The sequence below is a fragment of the Hemicordylus capensis genome, chromosome 6 (genome assembly GCF_027244095.1).
Source record: "Hemicordylus capensis ecotype Gifberg chromosome 6, rHemCap1.1.pri, whole genome shotgun sequence".
In the NCBI taxonomy this organism is placed as follows: domain Eukaryota; kingdom Metazoa; phylum Chordata; class Lepidosauria; order Squamata; family Cordylidae; genus Hemicordylus; species Hemicordylus capensis.
Window position 1 is genome coordinate 155,362,778 of NC_069662.1, and position 11,025 is coordinate 155,373,802.

Here is an 11,025-nt window from a genome sequence, read left to right on the forward strand (position 1 = left end):
GGTAATTGAGAGGCTGGTGGCCTCTCAGCTCCAGGTGGTCTTGGAGGAAACTGATTATCTAGACCCATTTCAAACTGGCTTCCCGGCAGGCTATGGGGTGGAGACTGCCTTGGTCGGCCTGATGGATGATCTCCAATTGGGAATTGACAGAGGAAGTGTGACTCTGTTGGTCCTTTTGGATCTCTTGACGGCTTTCGATACTATCGACCATAGTAACCTCCTGGAACATCTGAGGGTGTTGGGGGTGGGAGGCACTGTTTTATAGTGGTTCCACTGCTACCTCTTGGATAGATTCTAGATGGTATTGATTGGAGATTGTTGCTCTTTGAAATCTGAGCTTAAGTATGGTGTCCCTCAAGGCTCCATACTCTCTCCAATGCTTTTTAACATTTACATGAAACCACTGGGATAGATCATAAGGGGATTTGGAGCTGGGTGTTACCAGTATGCTGATGATGACACCCAGATTTACTTCTTCAGGAGCTGGCATATCCTCCCTAAATGCCTGCCTGGAAGCAGTAATGGGCTGGATGAGGGAGAATAAACTGAGGCTGAATCCAGATAAGACGGACGTACTTATTGTGCGGGGTCAGAACTCTAGAGACGATGTCGATCTACCTGTTCTAGGTGAGGTCACACTTCCCCAAAAGGAACAGGTTCACAGTCTGGGAGTACTTCTGGATTCATACCTCTCCCTGGTTTCTCAGGTTGAGGTGGTGGCCAGGGGTGCTTTCTATCAGCTTCGGCTGATACGCCAGCTGCTCCCGTTTCTCAAGATCAATGACCTAAAAACAGTGATACATTTCTTGGTAACCTCCAGACTTGACTTCCGTAATGCGCTCTACGTGGGGCTGCCTTTGTACGTAGTCTGGAAACTTCAGCTGGTTCAGAATGCAGCAGCCAGGTTGGTCTCTGGGTCATCTCAGAGAGACCATGTTACTCCTTTACTGATGGAGCTACACTGGCTGCCAATAGGTTACCGGATGAAATACAAAGTGCTAGTTATAACTTACAAAGCCCTAAATGGCTTAGGCCCTGGGTATTTAAGAGAGCGTCTTCTTCACTATGAGCCCCACCGCCCATTGAGGTCATCTGAGGAGGTCCGGGTCCAGTTACCACCAACTCGTTTGGTGGCTATACAGAGATGGGCCTTCTCAGTCGCTGCCCCGAGATTGTGGAACACGCTCCCTGCTGAGATACGATCCTCCCAAATTCTGGCAATTTTCAAAAAACACTTGAAAACCCATCTTTTCACCCAAGCTTTCTCAGCTTCCTGAATTTTTAGGTTTTAATCTCTGGTTTATTTTTAAATTGTTAAATTGTTTTTAGTGTTTGTATATGTTTTTAACTGGTTTTATGCATTGTTAACCTCCCAGATATGAAAGTTTGGGGCAGTGTACAAATTTGATAAATAAATAATAATAATAATAATGATAATAAATAATAAAATATAGTAATACATTTTTCTCTTTCCCACCATATTATTTAAACCATATGAATCTGATTGACTGATTGATGATTAAGTGTCATCAAGTCGGTGTAGATAAATTCTCTCCAGGATGATCTGTTTTCAACTTGGCCTTTAAGACTTCTCAGTGGTGCCTTCATTGCTATCGTAATCGGGTCCATCCACCTTGCTGCTAGTCGTCATCTTCTTCTCTTGTCTTCAACTTTCCCCATCATTATAGACATGGGCGTAACTTGGGGAGGGGCCGCCACGGCACGTGCCCTAGGTGCCGGGGGGGCACCACACCAGTGCCTGCCACCCCCACACCAGTGCCTGCCACCCCCACCCCATTGCCCACCTGCCCAGCCCCAAGGCCCCTCAGCCACTTGCCCTCCAGCTTGCCTTGCCCTCCAGCCTAGGATCAGAGCTGTCTGCAAACTGCGACACAGCTCCTTCTCTCCCCGCCTCTCAGCTGATTGGCAGGTGGGTGGGGCTTCCAGAGAGGCCTCCTTGCAGGCCTCCCTGAAGCCTGAACTCGAGTAGGCCAGCCCCAAGCAAGCCAGGAAGGAGGCAGCCAGAGTGGCCACCACAGTTCTCTGCAGCAGACCCTCTGCCCAGGCCAGCCAGCCCAGCCTTTGCCAGGTAGAGTGTGAATTCCTTTTTGTGGTTACCCCGCCGCTCCGGATATATAGGGATCTGCTTGCCATAGGGCTTTGATATGGGGGCAGAGACTGACAACTCTCTGAATATTTAATTTAAAACAGATTGGAAAATTTGCCGGTTTTAAAAACAAAAACTATCTTAAAAGGCCTATAAGTGGCTTGTTTCATGATAGAAAATTACAAAAACTTCTGGAACATACAATATTATATTTATTTATTCATTTATTCATTCATTCATTCATTCATTTATAAATGCACTTATGTTCAAGTTGTTTTGCAACCCAGAAGGTCTGAGTGAGAACTGTGAAGCATGTGTTGTGCTTTTATTTTATTTTATTTTTCTTGTGTGTGAACTGCTCCCCAATAACTCGCAGGGACTTCAGGGTAAATCTGGCCAACATGTGAATGCAGCACCTCCATTTCAGAGGAGATGTGTGTTAAAGGGCTTTAAAAGCCCCATGTGAAAAACCTCCTGGAATCAAACTTTACTGAATTTGTTCAGAATTCTGAGAAAACATATATAGGCTCACACTGCATGGTTAAAAGTCTCCTTTGCTAATCTGCAGCGAGGGGCCCATTTTAATAATTAGTGTTTCTAGTGTGTTCTAGACATTAAAAGTAGCACAAATATATAGTACTCAATGTATATAACTATATATTGTGAAGTGTACGTGTGTATTCAGTGAAATGTATTTCCAGGCAGTGTACTTATTTTGAAATATCAGACTTAAATCCTTGGGGGTCTGGGGTGTGTGGAGGCCCTGGACTTTGAGGGGCTGGGGGCCCATTTTAAAATCTCGTCTCTGGGCCCATTCCAACCTTGCTATGCCCCTGGCGGAATAGATACATATGTATTGATCACTACACATGGGTTTTTGCACAACACCTGCACAGAAGAAACTTCCATGTAGAAAATGTATCTCTTGTAAATTGACCCTGAATTTTCCATCCATGACTGGGATGTCTGAGAGTTAGAGTCAATAATAAAGGAACGTACAGTGCTTGTGACAGGAAGGGGCAAATTACAATGATTTCTTAGTCTAGCAGGGGCTGGTTTTGGCCCTGGCAGAACCTGGCTGTCTGCTCCTGTTGCAAATTCCTCTGTCTAGTGTGGCAAAGTAATGTATCCTCCTCCCTCCTGGTGACACTTGGAATCCTCACATAACTGTTGTTCTAAGTCTTTAACAGAGATGGCTCCTGTTTTCAGGTTTTGATCAACAACCATGTCTAGATGGTACAGTGTTCCTTTGGGATTTCCAGATATTGTTGACTACAAGTCCCATCATCCCTGTTTACAGGAGCGCAATTTCAGTGCTTGCCCTAGGTGCTATTTTCCCTAGATTTTCACTATGCTCCTTGACTTTCATTACTACAGCTTGCAGATCATCCACATCCACAGCTATCAGAGTGGTGTCATCAACGTAGCTGATCATCAACTTTAAAACCATGCTCATCTTCTTCCAATCCAGCTTCTCTCAGTATATGTTCAGCATATAAATTGAATAAAGAAGGAGAAAGTATACAGTCTTGTGGTAGCAAGTATGAATTGTATCCTTTGCTAAGCAGGGTCCACCCTGGTTTGCATTTGAATGGGAGACTACACGTGTGAGCACTGTAAGATATTCCCCTTAGAGGATGGGCAGCTGCATGCTTGCATGAAGAAGGTCCAAAGTTCCCTCCCTGGAATCTCCAGATAAGTCTGAGAGAGACTCCTGCCTGCAATACTGCCACACAATACTGTTTAGTCTACACCGTGTGGTGTGTAGACAATACTGAGCTAGAGGGACCAATAATCCGACTTGGTATAAGGCAGCTTCCTACGTCCCAAGGGGTGTGTCTCTCCTTTCAGGTTGTGTCCATAGCCTGCCTAAGCCAGATGAACACAATCAGGAGGAATAACAAACCACGGACAAGCAAGGCCGCAAGTCTGCCCCAATGACATGGAGGGCATCGCTGGGGTGAGCAGCAAGCAAACCCATTCATGGAGCAGAGGGCAGTCTGGCTCCTAAATATTTGGGGTGGCTTTTAGAGCAAAAGAAAAATTGTCAAGACCTGGTAAAGATAGGCTAGAAAAATAAACTGAAAGTCTATTGTCTCATCAACAGCTCAGAATATATCTCAGCAGCTGCAGGATGTGTGATGCTAGGCTGCGCACGGCATGGGGCCTTAGTGTTCACATGCCTGCATCGATCTCCATGCGTACTAGAGACAAGATGCATCCACCCACTTAGAAATTCATCTTCCCTGAGGAAGGAGCTAAACCTTGAACTCTAGCAACTCCCACTACAAATTTTAAGAAGGCATTCCCAGAAGGTGAAAAACAGGGACAACAGTTTAGCTGGGTCAAGGACCAGAAAACAGGAAATATTCCTGGTAAAGAGGGGCAGTTGAAGCATATGATCTTGATCCTTTTGTAAAACAAGGACTAATATATATCCACAGAATTGTGCAGCACAATCTGATGAAGCATACCATATTTCAGGAGCGCCTGGGATGAAACTATTAAAAATAATTAAACCATTCTCCTGATAGTTTAATACTCTTTGCGCCCTTGACATGATACAGACTGTCCGATTCGTCGGAAGAGAAGAGTTGTGAAGCCTACGTGATGCATTACAAAAACATGTATTTTATGCAAATCCATAACCATGCAGGGCTGAGGTTTTAAAATATACAGTATATAACATATTTTAGACCAATATAGAAGCAATAGCTTCTTTGGGCCCATTATGGCTTACAGAGATCAGTTCAGCTTTGGGGCCTCAACACTTTCTAATTTCCAGAGACACATTTTGTTTATCTGAAAAACCATATGGCTTATCGGGTAAGTGTGTATACAGTCAAACTACAACAAATCCACAATGAAGGTAATATTTACCTAATAGACCATAACAGCACAAAATAACACAATATGGCCCCCATTTGATCATACATTTTGGTGTGAGTGTGCATGCAATCCAAACGCAAACCATTTACGGAGCAAGCTATCAGCCTGGTCAATCCATATTTAGGCAATTCAATTCAAAGTGGATTTCCAACCACAGAGAGATTAGAGGCATCCCTTAGATGCATTATGGCTCGTGTAGTAATTTGGAAAATACTTTGTACATTGCTGATAATTGACACCAAAGGAGCTGTTAGGCTTTTATCAGTTAAACACATCCTTTTGATATGCAGGGTAAATTTGAAAAGAAAAATATTTGCTGAATAATTTACAATGTTGGGCTGAGTGCAACAGATGTACATTAGGAGCTGGGGGAGACTTTACAGGACCTTTTGCCAACAGGGAGGAGAAGCAGAGAAGGAGTGAGATAAGAAATCTGTCCTACAGTTTATTCAGTGAGAAACAGAAAGCAGCACCGTACGTCAGCCTTGCATGGTGTGCCCATTACATGGAAGCAGGGACGTTGCTAGGTACTTGGAAGATCCATGGCCCAGGCCCACAGACCCCTTTCAAGAATTAAACTCAATAATGCCCCCACCCCCCACAAATGTTTTTAAAGTAATATTATAATACAGCACCCTAGAAGGTGGAATCAGCAAAGGGCTACGTAGGACTAGGAGCTCTCTCCCCTGCTCTGTGCAGGTGCTTCAACTGCTGCACCTCCTTTATGGAAGAGGTTGTGGAGGAGGAAGGTGGTTGGTGAGAGTCGGGACTCTGAGCAATTCATTAGGGGTTTGGGCCATATGGACCACCCCCTAATAACGCCCCTGCAAAGAAGTAAGTAACACAGAGAACAAAAGCACATGACTTGAGCTGTTCAATGTATCCAATCCCAGGTACTGCACGTATTCCATGCGCCTGGGAGTTTAGCTACCCAGTGCAGAATCTGGCAACCCAACCAGTGTTCCCTGTAAGAGGGAATCCCAGATGATGTTGACTACAGCTCCCAGAATCCCTAGCTGCAGTGGGCTTTGGCTGAGGCTGCTGGGAGCTGTAGTCGACAACATCTGGGATTTTCTGTTAGAGGAAACACTGGACACAACCATCTCCGTTTACATTTTAAAAGCAAATTTCTATTCCTCAAAGACATAACAAAGAAAACTTCTTGTAAAAGTTTCTAATGACAGCTCAGAAACCACACTCAGCTAAGGGCAAGGTTTCTGGTCATTAGGAAACAGCACTTCAGTGCTCTGCCAAATTCAATGTGATTCCTTAGATTGGACTAACTTTTCTGGAATTCCTGATTGCACAGAGAAAGCCATACATGTGTGAGGCTCACTTCAGAGCTTCAAATGAATGCATGCAGGGGAAGTGCCCAACGGAGAAATCCAAATCCCAGTTCCCCTCGTGCCCTGGGGGGTCCCTCTACTCTACAGGCAGCAGACAGTGGGGAGGACAGCTGGTCTTGCAGAAGCAAGCATGAACTATCCCTATACTAAGCAGGGTGCAATCTCATTTGCATATGGATGGGCGACTACATCTGAGCATTGCCTGCTGTAAGTTGGATGGGGCCATCTCTCAGTAAAGCATCTGCTTGCATGGAGAAGGTTCCAGTTTCACTTCCTGGTATTTCCAGGGAGCCAAACTGGAACCTTCCGGCATCTCTCCCAGTCCTACTTTCTAGAGAATCCTGCTTGAAACCTTGGAGAGCTGCTGCCAGTCAGTGTGGGAAATAACAAGCTAGATGGACCAATGGCCTGACTCAGAATAAGGCAGCTCCCTATGTCCTTGTGCTGAAGAGGAAGCCTCATAGTCAAGCCCATGCAGCCCTCACACTCACAGGAACATAGGCAATTGCCATAAACAGAGTCAGACCATTGGTCCATCTAGCTCAGTATTGTCCACACAGACTGGCAGCGGCTTCTGCAAGTTTGCAGGCAGGAGTCTCTCTCAGCCCTATTTTGGAGATGCCAAGGAAGGAACTTGGAACCTTCTGCATCCAAGCAGGCAGGTGCTCTTCCCAGAGCGGCCCCATCCCCTAAGGAAAATATCTTACAGTGCTCACATGTGATCTCCCATTCAAATGCAACCAGGGTAGACCCTGCTTAGCAAACAGTGCTTTAACTGCAGTTCGGGCACACCCCTATCTGGTTGGCCAGGGGGCTGGAGTAGATGGACCTTGGTCTAAATCAACAAAGCACTTCTTTATGTTAGTTGAATAAAAGGGCTACAGCTACATATTTTCTTAATAGGCTGAAGAAGTGCTAAGATATTGTTTCTTTAAGGGTTGTATAAAATAGGCATTTCTGCCAGATGTAGCTTGTCATGCAAGGGTGCAAAAGTCACACCTGCTGAAATTCCTTCTTTTGCACTATTATGCACACACAGTACAGCAAGCCTATCCACCATGGCCTAGGATCACCCTATCTCCCACCCACAGATAGGATTCCGGAGCCACCCTAATTGTAACTAATTGTGCAGTATTCATGGATCTGTGATTCTCCAGGTATGATGCATTCCACTCACAACTAGAACTAGAGACTTTTTAAACACTGTTATTGCTTGTATGATGAGGAAAAAGGTACATTAAGACCCGCCTGAATTTCTTCTAGTTCATCTGCCTCTCATTTTCCTCCAGCTTCTGATCTGCCCCTTGAACATGCAAACAATATCTGAAGTGTACAGGAGCTGAGGGACTGTTGTCCTGGGATACGGACCACGTAAGAAGATGTTTAGCTGCCCTACCTTTAAGATGGTATTTCCCCACCCCAGGAAAAAACGTGACCAGCATAATTAGTCAGAGCTCATAGAGCAGTCTGAAAATGAAAAAGTACTTGTTAGTTTTTCAAATGTCTGAATTTCCTCACTTTGGTTTTAATTGGCTTGGTTCATAACCTTCAATGTTCTCTCCCTCTGTTTCTGCGTGCGCCTTATTTCTTTGTAGGCGAAATGAAAATGCATCATAGAGCTGCATGAATAGCAAAACCCGGCACTCCAGCCTAGTGGTGTTTAATTAGAGTTGCTTGCCCACTCCTGCTTCGGTGACGCTTCCAGTTGCTCCCACTCACAGCTGCAACTCAAAGGGAGCAAGTCTGAAGGGAGAGATGGCGGAGGGGAATAATCACAGTCCTGTGTTTCTGCTTTCCTTCCATAGGCTCAGTGCTGGATTAAGAGACAAAGGGGCGCTATACTAAATTATATTCCGGGGGGGAGGGCAGAATAATATTGCCTGCTTTCACTCTGCATTTAAAAAAACAGAACCTGGCCATCTTCTTACAGCCAGAGATAATCAGGGTCCGACTCCTGATTATGATTTCACTGGGTCTGGGACACATTTGTAAGACTGGGCACCTTCTCCCATGATTCCTTGTTTGTTTCCTTGTTTGTTTTTAAAAATTGGAGGATTAATTCCTCCAGCTTCCTTTTCCTCTCTTTGTTCCAGTCCTTCACATTCCTGGGTGCCTGGTTTGTATTTAAAGCTTGATATGGCAGTGTGTGACATATATGTATGTTAAGTGCCTGTTCTTCTACACACGATGTGGAGAGGCCTACCTCAGGCCTGCAAGTCCTGTCAGCAGTCCTGTCCGTCTCCCAGTGTTCTCAATTATTATGGCGCTTGTCTCTCCTTCATACTGCCAGTCAGTCGACAAGCCCTGTTCTCTCCTGTCAGTGCACAATAATATACGAGCAGGAACCAAGAAACTGTGAGACTTATCGCTCTTGAGAGTGTATGTCCCACAGAGAGGCACAGATCTCTTCCTCTCAAATTACAGTTTCCCATCCAAGCGTTTTCTCTCTCTCTCTCTCTCTCTCTCACACACACACACACACACACACACTCTGTTCTAGCTCCTCCCGATTGGGGCCAGTTCAGCACAGGAAGCCACCATATACTGAGTCAGACCATTGGTCTATCTACACAGACTGGCAGTGGCTTCTCCAAGGTTGCAGGCAGAAATCTCTCTCAGCCCTATCTTGGGGAAGCCAGGGAGGGAACTTGGAACCTTCTGCATGTTGCTTGTTCTCTTCTCACATTGCTTCTATCGCCAGCAAATCATTTTTGCAGGGGTGGGGGCACGGAATCTCTCTATTTCTGCTAACTTGGCAAAGAGGCACCTTTTAACATGGTGATTCTCTTTATTTAGCAGGGGGAGTGTAACTGGCCCTCTCCACCCCCAGCACAGGACCTCCAGTGACTGTTGCTGGTGTCTATCTTGTGTTTCTTTTTAGACTGTGAGCCCTTTGGGGACAGGGAGCCATCTTATTTATTTGTTATTTCTCTGTGTAAACCGCCCTGAGCCATTTTTGGAAGACAGAGATAGAAATCAGATATAAATAAATAAACATCTATATCTATATCTGTGTATGTTTGCATGATGAGGCATGGTCCAGAGCAGGCTTGTTCAACTTTGGCCCCTAGCTGTTTCTGTATTAAGGTAGTGTCCCATCAAGTCGATTTTGACTCCTGGCGCCCACAGAGCCCTATGGTTTTCTTTGGTAGCATACAGGAGGAGTTTACTATTGCCTCCTCCCATGCAGTATGAGATGGTGCCTTTCAGCATCTTCCTATATCGCTGCTGCCCAATAGAGGTATACCGGGGGTATTCGAACTGGCAACCTCTTGCTTGATAGTCAAGCATTTCCCCCGCCGCGCCCCTTAAGGTACAACTCCCATAATCCCCAGCCAAGTGGCCAATAACCAGGGATTATGGGAGTTGTAGGCCAACATCTGCAGGAGGGCCAAAGCTGAGCAGCCTGGTCTAGAGACACAGTTTTTAACTCATGCTAAAAGACTTGCAGCCAGGCCAAGCTCTCCTTAGGCCCAAATATAGAACACCCATTTTTCCTACATGGGAAATACTTCCATATGGAGAGGGGAGCAGAATGTCAACCACACACGTAAATAACATTTCATAATGATGACACATGTGTGCATTTCACTGTCTGTGCCAATAATAAGGACTCACCATTTTAGAATGGTCCACCACTAATGTCTGGCTTACTCATCCCCTCTCCAAACCTTTTAAGTTTTCCTCCAGTGCTGAGAGGCTGGGAAGTGTGCCATTTTATTTTCCCCAGAGCCCAGGGCCTTTGCAACACCACTCCAGAGCAATGCTATGTAAGTGAGGCCTTGGGAGAGTGCCTCCAATATGGCTGCAGCCAGTGATTGGCTGCTTGGGTAGACAAACTGAGAAGGAAGCCATTACAAGGAATTTTTCTTGTTTTCCCCCAGAGTCCATCACACTCTAGGGGTCAGCAGAGAAATAAGCAGAGAGACCATTTAAGAGGAACCATATGCAATTAAAGCACTAGTATTTATAACAACATTTAAACAAGGCAATTTTCAAAAAAAAAATCTGCAAAACCCATCTTTTCACCCAAGCTTTCTCAGGTTCCTAAAAATGTTTAGGTTTTAATTTCTGGTTTATTTTTAAATTGTTAAATTGTTTTAAGTTTTTGTAAATGTTTTAAACTTTTTTTTTGCTATCGTTAACTACCCAGAGACGAAAGTTTGGGGAGGTGTACAAATTTCATAAATAAATAAATACTTGTACGTGTGTGTGTGTGCAGCAAAGCAGCAAACTAAAATCCCCTCCAAATAATTTCCCAACAATTTGCAAATGCAATGTCTTTTTTATACCTGATATTTTGGAACAACACACGTCCTCCTCTCTCTATGCTGGATTTAAGAGTATACAACAAAACACTGTTCTGAAATCCCTCCAAAATGATCCACACTTCTCAACACCAACTCCAGAAATTAGAGCCAACCAACAAAGAATTCACTGAGCATGTGCAACTCTGAGTTACTCTTTCATAGCTTAAAGGGATACACACACCAGAGTTACACAGAAGGAGAAATTCATATGCAAGATATTGGGGAAATGTGTTGTCATGGTTTGCTCCTAATGGAATTTAGCACAGCACTGATTTGTGCTGAATTTAGAACAACAGGGTAAGAGATGTGTCCTATCTTTATCTTTCTATTATCTATCAGTAAACATTAGGAATAACCATGTAAATTAGGATTA

General features: G+C 44.6%; 2 long non-coding RNA genes across 2 annotated transcripts in view; one reads left to right on the forward strand and one right to left on the reverse strand.

Moving 5' to 3' along the window:
* The window catches only part of LOC128330472 (uncharacterized), a 138,869-nt gene extending 128,129 nt beyond the window's left edge, over positions 1-10,740 (reverse strand). The window contains exon 1 of the long non-coding RNA XR_008310113.1: positions 10,635-10,740. This is a non-coding gene — a long non-coding RNA (uncharacterized LOC128330472). The remainder of the gene's footprint in view (positions 1-10,634) is intronic.
* Positions 1,992-4,589, forward strand: LOC128330473 (uncharacterized). Its single transcript, XR_008310114.1, has 3 exons — positions 1,992-2,089; positions 3,485-4,067; positions 4,215-4,589. It is a non-coding gene; the product is annotated as an uncharacterized LOC128330473 (long non-coding RNA).
* Positions 10,741-11,025: the final 285 nt, after the last annotated feature.